Raw genomic sequence first — 12,954 nt, forward strand, 5'->3', positions numbered from 1 at the left:
TGACTTTTAAACAGTGAGTATGGCTCATAAGGAATAACATTTCAAAATAAGAATTGTTTATGGCTCTCTCTATCAAAAAGGTTCCCGACCCCTGCTCTAAAATATCCATACTCCGTATTGAGTACATTAGGAACCTGAAAACCCCCCAAAAATTAAAATATATCTGACACAGCAAGTTAAATGAAGTTATCTATTGGCCTAAATTCCAAATGATACGCTTTCATCCTTCCCCAGAAGTCATCGAGTAGCTACTTAAAGAGCCGTACATCATTACGATCCGCCAGGTCATCTGGGTTTTTGTCGGCCATTAAGCGCCACTCGTATTTTCTTCATAAAGTGCCGTTTATCGAGTGTGAAAAGCTCGTAAGAACACCGCCAAAGGCCGCCAACGCCATTTGCCAGGAAGACGAGCGTTTGACCCGTGACTTTCCGTAACCATCCTCCATAAATATCGTGTTATATCAATTTCAAATTTGACGTTCTCGTATCAACTATAGCGATAGAGCACCTCGACCTGTGCCAGTTTTCCTCCCAAATATGAAATATGGCGGCGTCTCGTCCCGTATCGGATGTCGAGGCGTTCCGAACGGGCGGAACGGCGATGGCGGGCGGGTTTCGGATTTCATGCGCGGCTGCAAAAAGACTTTATTGACCTCATTAATGATTCAACGGAGGCCGCGACACGAACACGCCACGTCTTGGAAGAACGCCGGCTCGGATTTATACGATTAATCAAGACTTTTGACGAGAGCGGAGTAGACCCGTCTCCTTGGCAAATTTACGAGGCTCGTAAATGATTGTCAATTTTCCATATTTTTGTCCAAAAAGATGAAGAAATTCTAACAAAGACGATACCTGGAAAATGTATTCAAATAAGAGGAAAATATCTTTTTTTTTGGTACAACAAAGCTTGCTAACATTAATGTGATGAAAGAGGGTTATTATCCATGTACGGTTGTGAATAAACAACTTTTAAATGTTTAGATCTTGGAAAATGATTTTAAAAAAATAGTCTATTGTGATGAATTGAGCTCTCATTTTTGGGAATTTGGTTCTTCTGCAAAGTTAGAGCAAAAAGTTTCCACAATATTAGTGTGTCACCAGTGCAATCAGTGGATTAGCATCACCTGCTTCTTCTGCCCAAACCCCCGTTGCTTCAAGTTTGTCAGCTCGGAAGATCCTGGCCGGATTTCTGAAACCGAAAGCCCCCCCCCCTCACCCACAGCAGCCCAACCCCCCGTGATTTCAACCTTCTTACCTATGTTTCAACCAATGGCTTGAAAAACAAAAATCTGCCTGCTATAAACTGTCAAGAGCCAATTCAAGACTTTTTCTTTCAACCTATATCAGACATGGGCCATCAAATTGCAAACTTTTGACCGTTTGGACCCATTTAAGAGCACTTTTGTTGAATGATATTTCACCTATTTCATTCTAAACAGCTGTGTAATGATGACAATAGAGGCTTTTGATTTAATATAGAGGCATAAAATCCTATAAGACTTTCATACTATTCCACAAAATGCAGGTTTTCATGAACAGGAAACTTTCTGCAATACTAAGTGTCCTGCGAGTGCAATCAGTGGATTGGCATCACATGCTTCTTGCAGCCCAACCCCCGTTGCTTCAAGTTTGTAAGTCAGCTCAGTCAGTCAATGCTTGATGGCGAAAATAATGCTCCCACCTCCCCACACCATCCCCACCCCCATCAATTCAACTTTTTCACCTATGTATATCCCTTTTTCACCTCTGCAAACCACCCCTCCCCGGTATAAACTATCCAAAGTACTTTAATAGTGATAAAATGACTGCAAAATTTCATGTATTTTGATATATACATTTCAGCAACACTCTTATTCATTTATACATTTATTCATCTATTTATTTTATTTATTAACCTATCACCTATCTATTTATGTCTCAAATGCCTTCCTATATCCTCCTTCCCACCCTCTTGCTACTGTGACACTACAATACTCCAAAAAACCCTGATTCCCAATCCTCTCTGTACCCCACCAGTCCTAAAACCAACTCCAACTTCAAAACCTAGTACCACTACTCCCACTATCTCCCCGGGTACCCCATCTCCGCCCCAAAACCAACCTTGAACTCAACTCCCGTCACCTTCCCCCTGACCAAAGGGCATCAAATCCATTATTCACCTCCCAACGCCATGAAATATTGACACCATGGCCCGGCATTCTATTCCGGCACACCCGCATTTCCACAGCAATGGCATCGCCACGGTATCACAAAGCCCAATACGTGACGGCGAGAAATGTTAGAACTCCTAGCGCCCCCCCCCGCCTCCTTCCTCCCTCCCGCCTACGGCAACGCCGCAGGGATTTACGCCGCCCCTCCATTCTCCAACCCGCCCCGGTCCTCATTTAGAAGTGACTCCGGTCTGGCTAAGCCGACAAACGAAGGCGCGGCGATTTATCCGTTCTAACGAGGAAACGATACGTTGGGTGGGCGGACAAGAAAACCAATCCCCGGGTGTACCCGCACCGCAATTATTCATGTCAGTTTTTGTTTACGGACGCAGACGGCGCGTTTTCCTTGTAGTAAAGTGCCTTTATGGATTTTTAATGGTATGAAAACACCGGGCTGGCGTCAAAATGAGATGTTTTGCAGCGTGCTGTTCTCGAGTGGCAGTTCGTCAGACATTTTGCTGTAAAAACAATCAGATTTTGCCAGACGTTCAATTCGTTTTATGATATCAGTCATACGCGATTTTAGTTTCTATTGTTGTTGATGATAAACCACAAGCAGTGAGTTGATTGTAGTTGACTTTTGTGGTCATTGTGGGTCTTTCCTTGGTGTCTTTTTGTACATTTTCTGGGATTCCAGGGTCGCTTCTTGCTCATTGGCTGTTGATTTATGGCAGAAAGTTCTTACTGGTCAGCAGAAAATAATTTAATTTGAATATAGTTGGCAGAAGAAGCTTAAATACAGGCAACATTCCGTTGCATTTCTCTTCTTTACCACAAGCCGGAGTCTAATTGAGCCTCAATTATTTCCACTCCGTGTAGGAAACTGTACAATTGCATTATTTTGTCTAACAAATGTATTTTTAATCTGATTAGGAGCTCTCAGTTGTGATTTCCTTAACTTTTCTTAACTAGATTAATTTCTTAACTAGTTCTACAATGCCTTCTGTGTCTGTCTAACTACTGAAACCAAGAAATGTCCCAAATACTCCATAAAATAAAGTTCTAATCAAATTTTTCGTTGCAGTAGTGTAAATAAATCTCTAAATTCCACTGTCAAGTACTTCAAATCTACATACGAAGTAATACTACTATATCCATGAATTTCCCAAGTACAGGATGACTCAAATTTAATCTAATCAAATCTAACATCCTTACACATCTGTATTTTTAGTCACTCTTAACTCATTCAACCCACCAAATCCATTCCACCGAGTACAAACACCCAATCCACTTCACCACCTCTACAGGAATCAAACTTCCATCCCTTTCCCCGACCATCCCAATCAACCCTATTGACCATATCCAGCCCTCCGCCCTCCACTTTAACACCTAAATCTTCGATCTACGTGAAGGTCAACCAATATCACCAGCCATATCATCACTACCATCGATCGGACACTTTGTTTTTGTCCGATTAGCCCCGCCCCTATGTCCCACGTGTCATTAAGAAACGGTCACGGGAGCCACGGCTTGATCGATAGCCCGCTAACCTTTCGTTTTTCTTCTCGGGGAGACCAATCGGGCGGTGTTTACCCGGATTGACACTTGGATGAGTCGGGTCGTCTTTGCCGACGCGCCTTAATAAATCATTTGCGGGTTCCATGCCCGTTTACTACCGTCATCTGGCTTTATAGGCTGTTTACTACTGTTTTAATACCACTTTAGCAGCTCCCAGCGGAGCCTTTCGCCGGGCTTTATTCAAGAGCTTTGTACTTTCATCTTTTTTAATGCCGGCCCAGACTTTTTAGAGTCTCCGCCTTCGCGTTACTTCGGGACAGACCGTGTCGGCGTTGGACGGAGATGAGGAAAATGGCGGTTTGAGGGGTAAATGGCGATGAGGGGGACATTGCTTGGTGTTATTTACGTTGGGAGGGAGGTTCGTTGTTGGGGGATGTTTGACGTGGTGAGAGAAAGTTGGTGTCAGGAGGAAAGGCGGACATTTTGGGATGAAAATTAATGTAATGTAATGTTTAACTTAGGTTGAGATGATTTGAAGAGTACCCTTGTACCGTTTCTGGAGTTTACAGTGCAGTTGAACCAAAATGGCGGATGCTGTAGCGATGGTGTCAATTTTGAGGCATTTCAATTGAAAATTTGGTATTTTTCCAAAATGGTTGCTTCAAAAAATGTTGTATTTCCAGAGTTTAGCAAGTTTTTGTTGCATTTTTTGTAGTATTTACGATTCTCTGCCATAAAAACAAGCTTTGTGATGACAAAACTAAGGATTTATCGTCTAAAAAGTTTCAAAAACATGGATTTTTTTGTTGTCACTGGGTCAAAGCAAGAAAATATTTTGATTAAAACAACGTAATAGGCTGTTGACCAGTTGCTCCGCCCCTTTTTAAGTATTCAATTCAATCAGCTCAGCATTTTATCGCTTGGGGGAAAAATTGGTAGTGTTTGTGTAGTCGCAATTTTAACTATTTTACCAAAAAACAACTTTAAACAGTTTTTGGCTTTTATTAATAATTTTTTGGTGGTTTTATTCTACAAAGAAAAGGACTATGGATTGCAACTGAGCCAAATCCAATGTGTTGAATTCCGTAAAGTACCCCCTGAAGTGATAGCGGTATCAGAAGCTACTAAAAAAGCAACATTGGGTGCAAGACGAGATTTATTGGTGAGATTCCCCAAACTGCACAAAACTGGCGACAATTCCCCCCCGCACGCGTTGCTACGGCAACAATCGGTACTCGAGCTAACCTTGCGCCTCCCATGAAAGGTCGCTAACGGCGTGAATCAGCAAAATGCTTGTCAACAGGCCGAGAAAACTAACCGGCGTTTTCCTTGAGAAAACCCGTCAGGGCAGGGAATGGAAACCAAAACATTTCCGCTTTCCAGAGTCCAATTAGGCTCGCTAGCCGTCAATCAATTAGTAGGGATGTTGCATTCCGTGATTGGACGTTTGGGGGCCGATCTTTTGGTCACCAGTCTTTTGGTCCCTTTTGGTCGCCGGTCAAATGTACATAGATATGAAACAGTACTTGGATATTAAACAGTACTTGGATATTAAACAGTACTTGGATATTAAACAGTACTTAGATATTAAACAGTACTTAGATACGAGACAGTACTTAGATATTAAACAGTACTTAGATATTAAACAGTACTTAGATATTAAACAGTACTTGGATATTAAACAGTACTTGGATATTAAACAGTACTTAGATATTAAACAGTACTTAGATATTAAACAGTACTTAGATATTAAACAGTACTTAGATATTAAACAGTACTTGGATACGAGACAGTACTTAGATATTAAACAGTACTTAAATATTCAACAGTACTTAGATATTAAACTCTCTGTCTTAGATATTAAATTCTCTCATGAATATTATTTTGAAAGCTGGTTTCAACAGTAAACTCTCTGTCACCATTTGACCGGCGACCAAAAGGGACCAAAAGACCGGCGACCAAACGTCCGAGCACCGTTGTATTCCAACCGGCATCGACTCGGCTTGGCCTGAGGCCGGCTGGCCAACGACATTCTTGCATTTTGCTTTGCCAATGCTAACTCCATGAATAATGAACGCCTCCATTGAAGATAGAGAAGGGGGGAGGGGAGAGGGGGGTGAGAGAGGAGGAGTGGGGAGGGAGTAGGGGGAGAGAGAGGAGAGGTCCTTGAGGAGCAACAGCATGATGGAGGACGCAGAGGGGAGGGCAACTTGTTAGTGTTCACTCATCAATTAGAGGCGAAATCAACAGGATGGAGAAACGATGCGTCACGGGCAGGAAAGAAGTGTGTGTGTACTAGTGTGTGTACTTGGCGTGATTACTGAGAAGCCGAGAGGACGAGATTGAGAGAAGAGAAAGACCGGGTAAGGCAGGGGGTGTCAAATTCGGTTTGCTTCCCGGGCCACCTTCATGCCAGCTGGATCAAGACGTTATCTGACTGTTTGTGTTGATATTTGGTTGTTCGGTACTTCCAGGCAAAATGGATGGGATTGATGGGACTGGTGAAAGGGGGAGGAGTTGAAGTGAATAGGGCAGCTGTTGATGGTGATAGTGAGTTCATTTTGTGGTTCTTGTTTGGGATTTTGGGGTATGCGGAGGTCAGTTTGGGGAATTTTGAGGGATTTTTTGGGGGGCTTCTTGGTTGTTTGTTGGGTTTTGCTGGTTTTGGGGGTATTTTGGATGGTGCTGATGAAAGGGGAGGAGTTGAAGTGAATAGGGCAGCTCGCTGTTGATAGAGTTCATTTTGTGGTACTTGTTTGGGATTCTGGGGTATGCGGAGGTCAGTTTGGGGAATTTTGAGGGATTTTTTGGGGGGCTTCTTGGTGGTTTGTTGGGTTTTGCTGGTTTTGGGGGTATTTTGGATGGTACTGATGAAAGGGGAGGAGTTGAAGTGAATGGGCAGCTGTTGATGGTGATAGTGAGTTCATTTTGTGGTACTTGTTTGAAATTTTGGGGTACTTGAAGGGGAGTTTTGGGGAATTTTGAGGGATTTTTGGGGGGATTCTTGGTTGTTTGTTGGTTTCTGCTGATTTGGGGGAATTTTGGATGGCGCTGGTAAAGGGGGAGGAGTTGAAGTGAATTGGGCAGCTTTCATTGTCAATAGTGAGTTCATTTTGTGTTACTTCTATGGTATTTTAGGGTACTCAAAGGTCACTTTTGGGGCATTTTGAGGTATTTTTCAGGTGCTACTTGGTCATTTGTTAGTTTCTGCTGGTTTTGGAGTATTTCTACGTGTTTTTTATTAGGTTTTTGTGCATTTGAAGGTTCCCTTCAATGATCAAATGCGTCTAGGAAAACGCTGGAGTTAGCTAGTTGTTGTTTTCATTTGAAATTGCTTGCGCATTATTAGAACAAGTGTTTGTCAGCGACGTACGTATTCCTCCCCAAACGTCCCCTTTGGCGTGATTTGTTTCGACGGCCAGCCTCGTTTTCTGACGATGACGATGATGTTCGGTATGATGATGGCCATGCAGGCGGCGGCGGCAGACGGCGATGCGAGGCCCCGCGGGTCGCCGCAGCCTGTCATTGTCACCAAATGTGTTGACACTCCAAGAGGGAAGTGTTTTTGTCAGCGGCGAAAAAAGAAAATCAGCCAGCGTGAGGTTCAAATGCTGTTTACGTTTCCTGTGAACAGAAGCTCTGTAGGCAGTCGCGGCTGTGCGTGAACGCACATGACGATTGCAGCTCGCTCGCTTTGCTTTTTTCGTTGTTTTTTTTGTTTCTCCTCCTTAATTTTCGCAGCGGATCCCTCGCTTGTTTTGCTTCTCGCAAACGTGACAACCATGTTTGGCGAGGTGAGCAATTACGAGGGAGGGATTTTTTTTAAGGCAAAATATGCGTTATCTTAAGGATTGGCAGTATAAAATGTGACCTGTAGGGGCAGTGTAGGTAGATACGAGTGAGACTTGTGGATAAAATGAAATGAATGACAGTTTGGTCGTAGTATTTTGGTCTGGTGTTGTTGAGGTACTATAAGAATATGTAGAATAGTCATTTTGTGTATTTTTCAATGCAAAAATAGGCAAATTCTAGACAATATTGGTTATATAATTGGGTATTACTGTATTTTCGGACTATAAGTCGCACTGGAGTATAATTCGTACTGGAGTATAAGTCGAATAGAAGTGTTTTTGTATTTGTCACTGCAAAAATAGGCAAATTATAAACAAAATTGATTATATAATTACTTATTATTGTATTTTCTGACTAAAAGTCGCACTGGAGTATAAGTCGCACTGGAGTATAAGTCGAATAGAAGTTTTTTGTATTTGTCACTGCAAAAAATAGGCAAATTTTAGACAAAATTGGTCATATAATGAGGTATTACTGTATTTTTTGACTATAAGTCGCACTGGAGTATAAGTCGCACTGGAGTATAAACCGCACTGGACTATAAGTCGCACTAGCCAAAGAATGCACAATGAAATAGGGAATAAAATCATGTTTTTCAGGAGAAACGTATTAAAATGATAGTAAAATAGGAATAGAGCACCTGTTAATGATGACATTAACAGTTTTTGGATAACTATACCCTCACATAACATAGTTTTTTGGTGGTAAGAGTGCAATTGAGTCGCAGGCAGGCGGTGTAGTGGTTCATTCATCCGACTTTGGTCTAGAAGGCGTGGGATCAATTCCTGTTTAGTGGCAGTTGTTTGTTTCTGTTTGTTTTGTGACTGACTGGTGATCAGTTTAGGGTGCAGTCCTCCCCAAGTCAGTTGAGGTCCAAGATCGAGGGTTCAATTCCTGTTTGCATGTTTTCCCAACTCCCCGCATGGCTTTTATCTGTGTACACTGCCGTAAATTTGACGTGGACTGCCACAAAAATGATTTTTACTGGTTTATAAAGTTTTCCAATCTCCATTTGACGTCGGGTAGTGGGATGGCAGGCGGGCGTAAAATGAGAACGCCGTAAGATATCGTTTCCTGATTGATATGAGATATCGTCTCCTATCTTATATTTAATCACGTGTTAACAGAGAAAGCGAGGAACAGATGAGGGGGAGAGATAACCGACAAACAGAGGTAAGGGGGATAAAGAGAGGGAGAGAGAGTAGAGGGAGAGGCGGGGCTTAGTTGAAAAATGACGCCGGACTCCACCAATCGGGAGCCGGCGCAGCCTCCGGCTGGACTCGCTCGTCCTGCCGTCTCCGTCCGCGCGCGCACACACGCGGGGGATGCGAGGAGGAAGGCAGACCAGAACGGGGGAGATGAGGGAAAACACGCTCCCGACTGTCTGTGGTTTTTTTGGGGGGGGGGGCCAGCTTCACCGGGTAAGTTCTTACCTTCTAACGTCATCAAGTTTTACCACACATGCGGTTAAAATCGGGTCGGGGTAACTTGAGGAGGGAAGACGATAGGGCTGACTTTTCCCGTCGTTGGGGTGGTGAGCACCGCACGAAAACCGCAGTCGGCGTCCCGCGCGCGCCGGCCGGGCGTCAATTGCCGCGTGGAAAAAACAAAGATGGAAAAGTGAGTGGTGCAGCCTCCCCCCCCCCCCGACTGGAAAGGAGAGAACGCCTCAGTTCGTTTCGCCGCGTGCTTTCGCGGGAGGAGGACGCCGCCGTAATGTGGTCTTGGTTTTTGGGATGTGCGTGGTTGGGATTCGGGTGTCTTGAGGACTTTTGGGATGGAGAAGATGGTGCAGATGCATTTTGGGTAAAGTACACCACCCTGTTTGGAAAGGAGGGTTATTGGGGATGGATAGATGGAACATTATTAAAATGTTGATGGGGAGGAATTATCAAATGGGGAGGGGCTAATGAGTATTCGTTCTTTTTGCTCCTCCCAGTTGAAGTGGGTTGACAACTATAGACGTCAATGGCAATGGGTTTGTAGAAAAGGGGGGGGGGTGATGACTGGGGTTGGAAAATGATGGGAGGGTCTTTTCAAGCGCCCTCTAGAGGTTGGGTGTGGATGTGACTGGATGTTGGGCGATGTCTAGGGTTGGATCAAGAGGTTTTGAATCGAAATGGCATGTTTTTGGGTTAAAATTATGGGATTTTTTTGGAGAAATTTGAGATTGGCGTTAGAGATTAGGGTAGATGCTTTTTATGTTTTATTTTTTTTGGGGGGGGGGCAAATTTGAGGTTTGTGTGGAAATTGTGCTCGAGTGTTATTGTCGTTTTGGTAGTTTTGAGTCAAAATGGCGGATGAGTGTCTTCCAAAATCTGCAATTATTCCGATTTTTCAAAATTTAAAATTAATTGATGACGAATTTGGGCTTATGTGCCTGTTAGCATTAGCATTGCTAGCCATTTCAGCAGTTTTTGGTTCAATGGCGGATGAAAAAATGTGAAAGTCAAGAATTTTTCTGAATAATTAAGTCTTATTTATTGACAAATCGGCTACTTAGCATTAGCATTGCTAATCATTTCATTTTAATTGGAAGTCATTTCTGTTAATGAAGACAAAAAAATCAAGTTTTACATCAAATTTAAATGATAAGTGTCCTATTATTAGTTATTATATTAAATTAGTTAGTATCATGTAGTTCTATATTATTATTTGGGAAATTTTAATACACAAAAATAACAAATGCAGTCATAGAAATGATCTATTTTTTGCAATTTGCTCCTATATTTTATAGACCTAGCGTTATTTTTCCGGATTTCCATCATTGCATTATTATGAATGTTTTATTGATCCTGCGAATAATTACTTGATGATTGACCAGCGCTTGTTTAGATTATCGATCGGTCACTTTCACCATCGGAATGTAAATAATATTTGTGGGTGCACCTGCTGGCTATTTATGGATCGGCAATATTTCACGTTTGTTTTTTAATGCTCAGAAAATAGTATGTGAATCATTCTTTAACTCGTTAGATGTCAACAGATTTATGTCTCACAGTTATTACTCTATGTATTTTTTTTAAAGATAACCCAGTCCCAATTATTTCACGTCCTTTTATTGATATGAAAATGTATCATTTTTTATAGAAAAGACGCTTCTTTCAAAGTACGCTTTGTCGTTCCTTCCCGCCGTCAGGTGGTCTGCCCTGACGATCTTTTTGTGCTAAAATAATCACGCGTGAACGATGTCACGTCTTCAAAGGCCACCCGGCTAATTAGCACGCCGTTCGTCTTGAAAGTCGAAGCGCGTACCGCCATCGCCGCCAAATATGACGAGATGCCAAGGAGCTTTTGTAAAAAACGAAGGGGAGGAGCTTTCTTCCCGGAACCCGTTATTTTTTCAAAGGGAAAACTCCAATTTTTGGGGGATGGAAGGAAGGACCTAGCACAGGGGTAGGGAACCTATGGCTCGGGAGCTACATGTGGCTCTTTTGATGAGTGTATTTGGCTAACCTGTGAGCTAAAATATGGAAACCACTGATGACAAAACTGCGATACTACATTTAGAACTGCTTTAATATTCTTTTTTATTTTTTTGCTGTAGACCAGTGGTAGGGAACCTCTGGCTCGGGAGCCACATGTGGCTCTTTTGATGAGTGTATTTGGCTATTTGCTAACCTGTGAGCTAAAATACGGAAACCACTGATGACAAAACTGCGATACTACATCTAGAACTGCTTTAATATTCTTTTTTATTTTTTGCTGGAGACCAGTGGTAGGGAACCTATGGCTCGGGAGCCATATGTGGCTCTTTTGATTGAGTGTATATGGCTTTTTGCTAACCTATGAGCTAAAATATGGACATTGCTAATGACAGAACTGAGATATTTAATCTAGAACTGCTTTAATATATATATTTTTTTGTTGTAGACCAGTGGTAGGGAACCTATGGCTTGGGAGCCACATGTGGCTCTTTTGATGAGTGCATTTGGCTCTTTGCTAACCTGTGAGCTAAAATATGGACATTGCTAATGACAGAACTGAGATATTACATCAAAAACTGCTTTAATCTTCTTTTTTTTGCAGTAAACTCTCCTGAAATACATCCTCTCATTAATTAGCAACATCATACGAATATTTTTAAAAAATATTCATTTTTTTCCACTTTAAGTGTTAAAATTCCCCCCAAAAAATTCAAAAAACACTCATTTACATGTATGTATTTTGCCTTATTAATTCGTAGAATGTCTCACAAGGAATAACATTGGAAAATATGAATTATTTGTGGCTTTTTTGGTTAAAAAAAGTTCCCGACTCTTGACCTAGCATAAAACTAGCTAGCATAAAGGAATTCCCATAAATTCCAAGCATGCGTCGGTTATCCGTTTTAATTTTCCACCACGAGATCAAACGTTTTAATCATAACGGAAAATCCACGAAGTGAGCGATGCTAGCATATGTCCAAGCAGACGCTTTCATGTCTCTGGACTCGCTAACGTTAGAAAACGGCGTCCTATCGAGGGATTTCTAGCTTGGACGGCGTTACACGGAGGTTCATTTTTTCTTCTTCTTTGGAATTTCACGGGGTTCACGCTCCCTCGATTGCTGGTTATTAACAATCAAGCGGGATTGGTGCCGCATGACCGTGACGGGCGGAATATTGTGTTCTGTGAATATATTTTTGACGTGAATGGAATGTTCTAGATGGAAGAATGGAGTGTCTTGTTTTACTAGGAATCCAAAAAGTGAAGGACAAGCTTTTTGTTTTCGTTGTTTTGGATAAAAATATGAAATATTCATTTGTGAAATCCGTTTTTTTTAATTAGACAAGAAGTCGGCCTTTTTTTTTCTTCAGTTTAGTGTAGAAATGGGAAATTTAGTGCAAATATGACATGTCAATATTGAGAGTTTATTGTTTAAGCTAGTGGTGCTAAAACTTATTGTAATAATAATCATAATCGGACACATTTTGCTTAAATGTCTACTTTTCAAGGAGCCACCATTTTTTTGCTCAATATTTATATATGCTAATTATATACCTGATGTCAATAACAACCTAAAGTAGTGAAGGCAGGTAGTAATCATGTTTAGATTCCAGATGGCGCTGTTTCCAGGTTCAGGTAAACATAAAAATATACAATTTTATTAGATTTTTTACTGGATCAAATCATACAATCCTGTAATCTACCAATAGTACTTTAGCGGTTGACTAGTAGCTCGCAATCCATGTATTGAGCACCCTTAATTTAAGTAGTAGTTATCAGAATAACTCTTAATAGGCTATGTTAACAGTTGTTTTTATTAGTTGTTGTTGTTTTTAAAGTAATTTGGGTATTTTGTTGTTGTTAAAACCAGAATTTTTCCACCTAAAAACGGGAAAACAGTTTGAATTTGACATTTTTGACTATCTTGAAGTTAATTGTACTTGTTTTAATCCCGCAAGAAGTACTTTCACATTTTTTCGTACTTACTCGAGCTAGATGCTAGT

At 41.5% G+C, this 12,954-nt stretch overlaps 1 protein-coding gene across 3 annotated transcripts in view; it reads left to right on the forward strand.

The window, feature by feature from the left end:
• Nucleotides 1–12,954, forward strand: part of LOC144209474 (cadherin-18) — a 91,853-nt gene that overhangs the window by 20,410 nt on the left and 58,489 nt on the right. For 2 of the 3 annotated variants that reach the window (XR_013329142.1, XM_077735803.1), the window contains exon 1: nt 8,850–8,944. The exons of the other annotated variant lie outside the window; for it this stretch is intronic. The gene's annotated coding sequence lies outside the window, so the exon portion shown is untranslated. Of the gene's footprint in view, nt 1–8,849; nt 8,945–12,954 lie in introns of those variants that run through there. 3 annotated transcript variants of the gene reach the window in all.

Source organism: Stigmatopora nigra, chromosome 16 (genome assembly GCF_051989575.1).
Source record: "Stigmatopora nigra isolate UIUO_SnigA chromosome 16, RoL_Snig_1.1, whole genome shotgun sequence".
In the NCBI taxonomy this organism is placed as follows: domain Eukaryota; kingdom Metazoa; phylum Chordata; class Actinopteri; order Syngnathiformes; family Syngnathidae; genus Stigmatopora; species Stigmatopora nigra.